We start from the raw sequence: 12,064 nt of genomic DNA, 5'->3' as shown, positions 1-12,064 counted from the left end.
GTTGTATTATCCTTAAACGTCCTGACTTTTAGGGCCAGTTATCCTTGAATTTGCTCCGAATAATGCATTGTAATGAGTATTTATTTAAATAAACACATAAAGAATTAGTGTTAACAGAAGAAAATCAAAGAATATGGTCTCTCCTCAAACATATATTTTTCAACAAAACAGGAGCATAATGTGTTATTGTCTTGATACAATATCGCTGAAAATCGGAAATTTAAAGATATTGATAATAATCTTTTGTGTTATCGAAAGGTCTGTCTTAGCTTAATCGTACACATATGTATACTCGCTCTTCGCAGTCGTTTTATTGGTTGCCTACCTCTCGAAAAATCGATTGTTATTTAATTAATTATTAATATGTAATATTTAATTCTTTATCATCAATGGTAATACTCATTTTACCACTTCTTCTGGAATAATTGTTGTTTACAATTACAGGAAACGTCCATAAACTTTGGCGAAATCGAAAACATTTGGTTAACATCACCACCGTTGGTTTAAAACTGACGTTTCTTTGACATTTCACCGAAAAATCTCTTTACCAGTGGCGCCGCCTTTGGCAATAAAGCCAGTAAATTATCCATTATCCATTCTTTTGTCCATTATCATTATTAAAATGCACAATTATAATTCCAACGTCTAAAATTCATGAGGTGGCGTTGGAGACCACAAATTGTCTATACCCATGCGTTGAACGCTTATTTGCATAGGATTCCGCTACGACATGACCGATAATTTGCGCCTGCTTTGCTGCTGCTCTGCTTTGTTTTCTTTTTATCACTTTGACTGCGTCTTATTAGAACAAGCAAAAGCAAAAGGAAACTTGTGAAAGAGAAATATTTAATGGATTACGATTAGCGAGATTTGTAGGGACAGTGGGTCACTCCGCTTGATTAATTTTGATTAGGCCGAATCTGCATCAGATATGGGGCCAGTAAAACGTGTGACTGACTTTTATTCGGCAATAAAGCCGGATTCGGTGGTCTAAATCATCGATTGTCGTAATCCAATTAAATTAGGTGCGCTAGTTGGGACTGGTGGCAAGATGGCGATCGCACTTGTAAAGAAAACATTCGTAGTCCTGTCGCCGAATCTGGCTAGGCCATCAGCCCGACCGTTTCCAGTCGAATTGATGAAAGGACATGGAATTAATTCAACAATTAGCAAACAAAAACGACGTCTGCACATCTCTGTAATGTTTTGCCGATGTTCATTCTGGCAGTTATTGCCTTTAATTTGCAAGTAACGCCTTGAGAGGAGGTGAGGTGAGGAATGTTAATTAAAAGCCCCGAGACTGATCCGGTGAATGCCGCCGGTTGATGTTTCCTCTCGATCTCCCCGATCGACTAATTAGCGGGCCGATGTCGTTCATCTTTCACCAATCACGATCTTAGACAATCGAAAAAGTTTGAATTTGTCGGGTGTACAGTCGAGGCATAACCAGCCACCCCTCGCCAAAATCTAATTTCAACAATGTTAAAGCAATGCTGAGCTAATTTTAAAAGTTAGACACAACTGCTTTGTGGAAATAAAAATTTTAATTTGAAGATAGTATTTCACCCTTAATTGTCAAATTGTCAAATTCAAGGTTGATCAAAATTTAGTGACTGTATCGTTTATTTAATAGATGATGCTGAGAGTATGCTCTTAATTTAGTAACAAAAAGGTCTTTTGTGTCAATGTGTAAAATACAGGTTAATACTAATTTAATGGGTAACAAAAGAAACGCTAGAGCTGATATCAGGAAGGAAACGTATCAAGGAAGTAATGTTACAAAAAGAAGGAACCGAAGAAACAAAAATAAAGACAAAGATAAAGAAGCAAAGAAACAAGCTAGAAGAGACAAAAGAAATTATATACACGGAAAATTGGAAATGTCCGAGGAAGCAGCAAGGGAAAACGATTTGAAGACACAAGTTAACGTAATACCCAGCCTGAAAAGTGGCAACTACATAAGAAATAGAGAAGTGGAAAGAATTCTTTAAACAGATCTATGCACAACAGGAAATTAATCAAGGGGTCGAAGACGAAAACGACATAGAGATCCTAAACATCGACACGGAAAAAATTATTAGTAAAGACGTAATCAGAAGGGCACTGAAGCAAATGAATGATGGGAGAGCACCAGGAGGAGATAATATACCAACAGAATTAATAAAAGCGGACACCTCGCAACGTTAGACAAACTAGAGTATTTTTTTTTTGGTCGGCGGTTGCGCACGCCATTTACAAAATCCTGCAATGAAATGCGACCTCCCTATTGGTTAGTGGAATAGAGTAACCAATACTCAATTCACTACCGCCTCCTATCGGCCCTATCGGCACCTATCGGCGATATTAGTCTCATTCATATTATGAGGCTTGCGGCACATTCAACTACGTCACCAACGCCTACTGCGATGGGACAATAATTTATAATGACCCTGTAGTTAGTGCTATTGGTATCAGAAGTACCCCTCTCGTGAATAACCCTGTATACTTAATAAAAAATTATGTCTTAAAAATTAAGGGACCGATAACGTTTCCTCAAAATTTAATTTCAAGAACGTAGTATCGCTTTCCTATGCTTTAATTGGTTTTGTGTTATTCTGTTCCGAATTTTCTCTAAAAGAAATAAACTAGAAATGTATGAATAGTAGTTTATTTAACGAGTTCGTGTGTAAATTGGGCTTTTTTTGGTATGAGTGGGCTTAACTAAAGGATGTTCAGCGTTTTCTAAAAATCAATGATTTGATAATGTAGCAAGTAATCTGGTAAGCTCAAAATATAATATGATAAACTCGTTAAAACTTGTTACCCTTGTTGTTTGGAATTTGAATTTGTTTTTTATTTTGTCACAAACCTAAAGCTCTAAAAATAGCATATTACACCTGATATTATACAAAAGTAAAGATAATTAAAAAACAATCAAACAATTGACTCATTATTATTTAACAAAAATTATTTCTGAATTGAGTACGACCACAATAATAATAGATCCTAAGAATAATAAACACATTAAAAATTAAATACTAAAGCACGTCTTCATGGTAGATTTGAATTTAAATTTCTGTTAACTAAATTTGTTGTTGTTGGTCCATAAAGTGGAAATTAACAAACAACTAAATAAATAAACAGGCTCAGTATACTCCTATATACCTACAAAACTAACTTAATTACTAAGACAAATTTGCTGGAACTAAATTCCAAACACTAATAATAATGTGATCGTATTGTGGTTTACACCGTCACCCCTTTACATTTAATCCTATGCGAAAATTCCCACCGAAATCAATCTACTGTTTGTGGAGTGCTTTATGGCACTCTACCTCGAGCCTCAGCATTAGACAATCTACAAATGTAAGTGCGTAAGACGATGAAAATATCTTTTAAACAATTTTGAAGAGTCACCTTGGGGGCAACACGTTTTTGTTTTTATTTAGATCAAACAAAAATTATACTTTATTTAGTAGCAATAAATTTAAACCCACAGCAAAAAGATGGAATTTTGTTTATCTAAATTTTATTTTCAATTGCGTAGCTCCAGCAAAATGAATTAATTGACTTTTAATTTTAAATATCAGGAAATAAATTTAAAAAATGCATTGAGAAGAATTTAAAAAATTAGAAGATCACATTGGTGACTTATTCTTATTACTCATATCACATGAAACAGGTAGATCACTTTTCACTGTCACTAATCACCGTCTGTCTCATCAATGAGTCGCTTTCAAAAAAAATCTGCTTTTATTAGTCTCATTTACATAAATATTTGATAAATTTAATTTTATAGAGAACCTATGCATGACTGTTTTACCTGTACAGTATTTTCTATCAGGCAAAAAAAATACAAACGGCTAGAATTGGCTCTTTCTACAATTCTACTGTTCATAATGTTTTAGAAGAAATATCTTTGATAAGATCTAGTACATTTACAGGAATATATCAGGTGTTCATCTAAATTTCCCGTCAAATTTGGCGCTGAAGACTCTATTGCGAAAGCACCACTCGTCAGACTGCAAATTAAAAACACGAACAACAATACAACAATAGACCTATTAGAGACACAGATTCTAAAAAGTAATATTATTAGAATAGTTCAGGTAGACCTCTGCCAATGTAGACAAAATTGTGAACACTTTTGAGTCATTTTCGTATCCCACCTCCACCCCGCGGCATGGCAATTTTGCCGGAGTACATACACTATTACGGATAATACTATCAAGTAATAGTGCAGTGCTTATCAACATAATTACCGGCGTCTCGCCTCCACATTTTGACTTTTTTGTGTTTTATGTTCTGTGTCAATGTTAAGGAATTTCCTCACGATATGACATGAGTATAATAATATACATTTTTGAATTTCAACCACCAATGTATTCTGTAAGTCCAAAATTTTTAAATTTTTAAAAAGAGATTGCGGTACTATTCCTGTTGCTGAAATTATAAATGGTAAAATCGAAATTTTTTCTAAACACTTTATATTGTATTTAAAGAATAATCATAACATAGATATAATAAGAAACATAAATAAAGCTTTATTCCTCAAGAGGAGGAGTAAAGTGGTACTTTTAAGTCACTTGGAGGTAAAAGTATAATGTGTTACAGTAACAATAAAGACTACAAAAAAAACACACTACAAAATGTACCGGGATATCAAAAATTATCTTGGTCAAATGTGGTCATGGATTTTCAAATAATTGTCGAAGCTTTGTGTCAAATCATTTTTTGAATGTCAAAATCAATTTTCGAGAGGACTTCCCACACTTTGCAGTAATGCCGACGGATTTTTGTGCATGCCTTGCAAATTGTGTTGGTGTGTTTTACGAAACTGACTCTGTGACTGATAAAAAAGGTGCTGGTAGGCTAATCGTTCGTACCGAAATCGTCACATTAAATAAGTTGAGACGGACGTTTTCCAATACATAACCACCTTTGACCAAGATAATTTTTGATATCCCGGTACAAAGAAACTAAAGTGGATCATCAACGTAACACCGTTGAATCCTTAGATAGATTAATCATATGAAATGAATTAAATATGTATGTTATACTGCGTGCTTCAAAATTCGCGGAACAACTCAGTTAGAAAATTATGAGAAAAATAATAAAAAAATTCTATATGTTTTAGATTTGAAGATATGGGGGCTCAAAAGATGCAGTTTTGATCTCGTTTATTTTAAATATTAAAAAAGATTTTGACTATTTGCTTCTTACTAGCCAGTGGTATAATAATTCTGAATTATTGTGATCAGGTTTGCGATTATTTTCTTCATTATTTCCAGCATTTCCAAAATGTGATTTCATGTCGGTTTTACCTCAAAAAACACATGGCAACATGGATTTCATTTTTCTTTCTTATATTCATGGATACAACAAAAATGAAAAATTTGCAGACTATTGGGACACATAGAATATTTTTAAATGTTGTCACATTTTTAGTGTAACATAGGTCCATATCTTCTACAAAAAGAAGATTTTTAAATACTTTTACCTGATATTTTAATGACTACTTTAACAACATACTATTGCGGGCAAAAAAAGTGGGACATCAAATTTCTGTCAGTTTTGAAAAATTCGATGTAGTTCAAGCTTTATTGTCATTTTTTTGACACTATTCCAGCTGACAGTTTAAAAATGTATTTTATACTCCTATTTTCCTTTTCGAAATGCCTTCTTCTTTTGATAAAGGTAGAGTTTGATTGGAACTTTGCATTAAATAAATATTCACTACGTGCTTACTTACAATCATTCCCTACAACCTACAATACTTAATGACTAGAGAGCGGATTTCTAGTTTTTATGCTTTTTGTGGGGGTTATAAGTAGCTCAATACTTTTTGAGATGTGTAACAGACTTAAAATTTTGAGTCATTTGAGCCCTATTTTGTTATGCTTTTTTTGCTTTTTTTGCAGTTTTATGCATATTAAAATGTATATGCTTATTTACTGCCTTTTTCCTTATTTATAGGTATTTTTTCATTCTTTACTTATTAGAATTTTTATTGTTTTAACACGGAAAACATTCCGTTGCCGCAAGAAATGAAAAAAATTAATTTCTCGTTTGTCGTTGATGAAATGTGGTGGCAGCCAGGTTTATAGGAACTCATCTCTCACTTTGTTGTTGCGAAAAACCGGTTTAACACGATAACACTAGGCGAATTATTTGCTCCATATTTACCGATTCCCTCGTATTCCTTCTTAGAGTGCAGGTCATTGTTTCATTTCATTTAAAATTTAATTCAAAAATGCCAAAACCAAAATCTACGCCTGATGAGTGGATAAAAAATTTTCCAGAATTTATAATTGAAAATAATAAAATATTTTGTCGAGTTTGCGTTAAAACCGTAAGTATTTTTTGTGTAGTTACCTAATTCTCTAGTATTCAGAAAATATTATTTTAGATTCAAAGCGAAAAAAAATATAATGTTATTCAACATATGAAAAGCAACACTCATGTTGAACGAAGAAAAAAATTCGAGATTTCAAAATTTAAACAACAAACTCTACAAGAATCTGTTGCAAGCACATCACGGCAAAACGAACAATTTCAGTTTAACTTCGACTTATGTAGGATGATGGTTCAGTCCAATATACCATTCAAAAAGTTAGATAAAGGCCCATTTCAACAGTTTCTACAAACCCATTGCAATAGACACGTTCCGGCTGAGAGCACTCTTCGTAAAAATTATTTAGAGCCAGTATTTCGAGAAGTGTGTAACAAAATTAAACAACGCATCGGAAGTAACTACATGTGGTTTGCAGTCGATGAAACAACAGACAGTTGTGGAAGGTACGTGGCAAGTTTAATTCTCGGTATTTTAAAGGAAGATATTCCTACTAAAGGATATGTTGTCAGTTGCAAAGAATTGTCCAAAACAAACAGTAATTCGATTACCAGATTTGTTAATGAAAGTCTTACGTCTTTTTTTCTTCCAAATGCCGTACCAACGGACAAAATTTTGCTAATGATTTCGGATGCCGCTGCATACATGATTAAAGCTGGAACAAACTTAAAAATATTTTACGAAAAATTAATTCACTGTACATGTGTTGCGCACGGACTAAACAGAATAGCTGAAACTATACGATTAGAATTTCCTGTGGTAAATAAGTTAATTTCAAATGGTAAAAAAATTTTTGTTAAAGCCCCACTAAGAGTGCAATATTTTAAGGAAACATTTCCAACCATACCTTTACCACCAGAACCAATTTTGACCAGATGGGGAACTTGGTTAGAGGCCGCATTTTATTATAGTCAATATATTAATCAATTTGAAGAAGTAGTTACCGAATTTGTCGACGCTCCGTCGCAGTCAATAAGAAACTGCATAGATATTTTCAAAAATAAAGAGTTGCGACAGAATTTAGCTTTTCTAAAAAGTAATTATGAATTTGTATGTGAGACTATAACAAAACTAGAAAAACAAGGTGTTCCATTGGTTGACTCAGTGAATATGGTTCAAAAATTTAAAGAAGAAACTAACTCTGTGAGAGGAGCAGTTGGGCGTGTCGTATCTGAGAAACTCGACAATGTTTTAAACAAAAACACAGGTTTTGGTATTTTGTGTGACATAGCGCGAGTTTTACAAGGCGAATATGTGGAAAACTTAAACATCGATTCTACAATTATCCCCAAATTCAAATTTGCGCCAACTACAAGTGTAGATGTGGAGCGCAGTTTCTCCAACTTTAAAAATATATTGAATGATCGACGAAGAAATCTTACAATTAATCATTTAGAACAACTCCTTATCATTCATTGTTTCAAAGAAGAAGATTGAAGTTCAAGTAGTGTTTTCTAACCATAAGGAGTTGTTTTTTGTTGTATAAGCAATACAAAAATGTTATATTTTCATTTTTAGGAATTGTGTTTTATTATCTTGTTTTTATGCTTTTTAATGCTTTTTTGTTTAAAATAAAACTTTTTTATTCAGTATGTTATGCTTATTTAAGCGCTTAATTTTTATTTTTTTGTGCATATAAATCCGCTCTCTATTAATGACAACGTCAATCAATTCAAAGTAGGGTTAGAATCAGGTAAGGGTTATTTCACATTAAAAGTCAAGACAATGACGTTGATGTCCCACTTTTTTTGCCCGCAATAGTACTGCTAAGCTGTGCCGAGAATTTTTATAAACAGTTAATTTTATTTGTTTACTGCAACAGTTTTTAATTATTAATTAATTTAATTTTTTTGTTCCAAATACATTAGAAGAATCATTTAAAAATGTTGTAAATTTCACTGATTTCGCTTTAAAAAAATGTATCACCAGCCTATTTGCATCTATACAAATAAATTTGTTAAATGCACAACAAATTATTGTGATTTCAGAGCGCAGGGTGCATAGAGCCGTAGAGCCCGCACCATAATTACCCCATAAAGTTCGTGATCAGTTGATAAAGCGGTTAGGCTCTGATGTCATATCTAAAATATTAAAGCATCATGTAATTATTGAATTGTCATCAATAAACTAGGTATTTTAAACCAAGCGCGCTCCGCTCGTTATCTGCGCCTGCATATAAACACGCCAAACGCATGTGTATTCAAATTTACGAATTTCACTCCATGTGTTGGAAACGTTTACTAGAAAAACTATACTGTAAAAGTTACAACAGAAACGGCTTCTCCTCTCTAAAATTGCAAATGCTATTTAGGTACAACTGAATGTCCGTGTGGTCGATGAAGAGTTCACATCTTCTTGCAACTAATAATAACGGTGAGTTTGGTCTATTTCATTGCAAGTAGTAATAATAATTCGTTACCTCAAGATTACTGTGCTGTCTGAGCAAGAAGTATTTTATCTTAGATATATCCCCTAAGGAAGAAATCCAGAGGAGACCAGATTTGGAAAACGAACTGGCCACTGGATTGGTCCCCATGTGCCAATCCAATTTTTACCGAATTGTTCTTGTACACAAGTAATGTTCATTCGCGCATCGTAAGACATACCTCCGTCTTGTTGGAATAATATGCCGAACAGGAATTCAAGAAGGGGATAATTTAAGGAATCTGCTAGATCTTGCTTAAACCCGAAATTATAATTATGCTGATAAAAAGATCCATCTGAAAAAATTATCCCAACAATCCAAGTCATAAAAAACCACACTACATTTATTATAATTAAATCTTCTTTGTAACTTTAATAATTTTATGGACTCATCTTCCACACCACATTGTCAGGCAGTTAGAGCAATACATGCAGATTCATTAATTGTAATAAACAAAAATAAATCAATTTTTGGTTTATTGGTGTCTTGATCTCTATTTAGTTAATATGTAAATAATTTTTTAAGCTTTTGAGTTTTTTTATAAAGAGAAAAGAAGAGAAGAACAAATTATCAAAACATTCGAAAAATCAACACCATTAATTTGTAGTTTAAAGATTCAAGGCTACGCCACACATTGAAGGAAAAATAATTGGCTCTAGATAAAGTTAATGTAACACAAAACTAAATGTAACACAAAAAAATTACACTCATGAAAGCTCTGTCTTCCTCTGATATATTTCATATTTCATGTAACTTAAACGTTATACTTAATTTTGTTAGAAAGAGTACTACAAATTCCAAGACTAAGTGCTTATTCACAATGGACATAAGCTTAACATAAGGCATTAGAAATTCATGATACATGCAGTGGATATTATAAGTACTATTAATTTTTACGTAACTTATGAGAAGTGACCTCAGTGAACATTATTGTTGTGTACAAAAAGGCATGAAGAATCATACTCGAGTTATATGGACACATAAGTTATTTTCCAATTGCCCAAATTTACAAATTATTCTTAGGTATCTCTTATGTATTTCCTATGTCTTATGTCCATTGTGAATAAGCACTTAGTGTTCTTTTATTAGTTATTTTTTACATATAAGAATTTATTTTTGTGGAAATTTGGAACCCATCAATCCAAAACTCATATCCATCACCATCCAGATCTGCAAAAATAATAGCGGTTGCCGTTTAAAAATTTGCGGATAACGTTATTGTAAGAAAACACGAAGGAACGAAAAATTGAAATAATTGGAAAATGTTTCTTTTAAAGAAATAAAAATGACCCGCTCGAAATCTTTTCGAAAAGCTTAGTAGAAAATGATTTCAAACTTTAGACGTTCACTGCAGATATAATCTCGTTTGTTTCAGCAAATTCCAATTGTTCGACATATATCGAAGACTAGTTAGTATTAGGAAATACCGTTTTTTGTTCGACACTGTCAGAATTTGAGAATTTTCTCCTGTGTGAACGGATTTTGATAAATTTGACAACTTGTCAAAACGAAACGTCAAGCTAATTTTAAATATTTTCAGCGATTTGGAGCCTTTGGGGCGCTCGTCGAACAAAAAAACGTTGTATTCAACTTGTTCTTGTGTAATTTGGACATTTTTTGGCACTCGTGGACCTTTAAAACTCTCGTTTCACTCGAGTTTTAAACGGGCCCACTCATACCAAAAAAAGCCCAAATTACACACGAACTCGTTAAATAAACTACTAATATTTCAAAAAATTTCTGATGAAGTAAGCTATTAAAAACAAAAGCATTAAAAACGTATGGCGTAACTTGAATAATTCAGGCGTAAATGTGATTGATTATAACTAGAATTGTTTTGAACGACTGTCATAAAATGACAATTAGCATTTTCCATTTACAAGCAACCAAGTTTTCTAACCTAAGTTGTTCAAGGAAAAAATCTGACATACGTTGACATACGTACGGCCAGAGTACGGCGGTACACATAACCTCACCTCCGAACTCCGCCGGCTGAGTTAATTCAAGCAAGCAGAACAGCTTACTTGGCAGGGGTGAGGGACGAAGTAAGATACTAACCAATACTAAGATACTGAGATGGTAAAAGGAACGTGCCAAATGTCAGGAAAAGCTTGAGAACGGTTTGTTTTCTACGATTCTACAAGAATGCGAACGGTCTTCGTCGTATACGTAACACGTTAAAGTTAGGTTATGTAATGTACCCAGATCAACAAAAACAAATTAATCCGGGCAATATGTATAAACAAGAAATAACAATAAATAAACAACAATAAAGTGTTTCTAATTACTCTAGAGCAAGTGTTAAAAATGATAGTTTTGAGCTTCGATGCACATTGTAAGACGCCTATTCATGTTCTCAGAAATACGCACCAATGTCTAAGGCGTTACTCGCTCGCATTCTTCCTTAATTCTGCTTTTCAAATAATCAATTGTGTGGACAGGTTCCTTGAAAAGAGTTTTGAATGACGAAACAGGTAATAATCATGCGGCGTTCTTGTAGGCTAGAAATCACGATTAACGAAGAGTCTCCCGTGCTGTAACCCCGTTTTGTTGAAAATACCCCTGAGCCATCATCGTGGAATTCTTTGACAAATTAACACTGATAACTCAGTCTGCTGCGACAGTTGCTTGAGAGAAAATTGGGATTCGTCTTCCATTTGACGTTGGACGGTCCCAGTATTTTCCTCAGTATGAACCTTAGGTCGACCAATTCGAGGCTTCCGCTGAACACTGCCACTTTTTCGAAATGTGTGACCATTGCGAAAATAAGATTCAATCATGCATGAATATCTTTTGTTCAGGAGTGAAATCCATTTTCATAAATAAAATTTTGCGAACAAAATTATTATGGTGATGAATGACGTTTTTAATGCTTTTGTTTTTCATGACCTACTTGACCAGACATTTTTTGAAACATACGGTAGTAGAGGTATTTTCATATTTGGTGGCGGAAACAAAAGACTGAGAAATATCACAAAAATGTATTGTCAGTGTCAAATTTCTCATAAACGCCGTAAAAAGGAATGTCTAGGTAAATTTAAATTTTTGCTAAATAGATTCAAAAAATAAATTCTAAGGAAACCAATTTTTGTCAGTGGTTCAAAAGTAAAAGTTATTCTCATATAATCAAACGCATTACAAATTTTGTCTCTAGTTCGACGATGAATAACTTTCTTATTGCCAATTTGCTGCATTTCTGTCGAAATCACGAACGTCTTTGAGAAATTTGACACTGACAATACAAATTTGTGATATTTCTCAGTCTTTTGTTTCCGCCATCAAATATGAAAATATCTCTAGTCTTCCAA

The 12,064-nt window shown here is 33.3% G+C and overlaps 1 long non-coding RNA gene across 1 annotated transcript; it reads left to right on the top strand.

The window, feature by feature from the left end:
• The first annotated feature begins 5,757 nt into the window (after nt 1-5,757).
• On the top strand, nt 5,758-7,921 carry LOC138126332 (uncharacterized). The gene is made up of 2 exons (XR_011157765.1): nt 5,758-6,331; nt 6,389-7,921. It is a non-coding gene; the product is annotated as an uncharacterized lncRNA (long non-coding RNA).
• Nucleotides 7,922-12,064: the final 4,143 nt, after the last annotated feature.

This window comes from Tenebrio molitor, chromosome 3, assembly GCF_963966145.1.
Source record: "Tenebrio molitor chromosome 3, icTenMoli1.1, whole genome shotgun sequence".
Lineage (NCBI taxonomy): Eukaryota > Metazoa > Arthropoda > Insecta > Coleoptera > Tenebrionidae > Tenebrio > Tenebrio molitor.
Note: the sequence above shows the minus strand (reverse complement) of the source record. Positions and strands in the feature narration are given on the sequence as shown.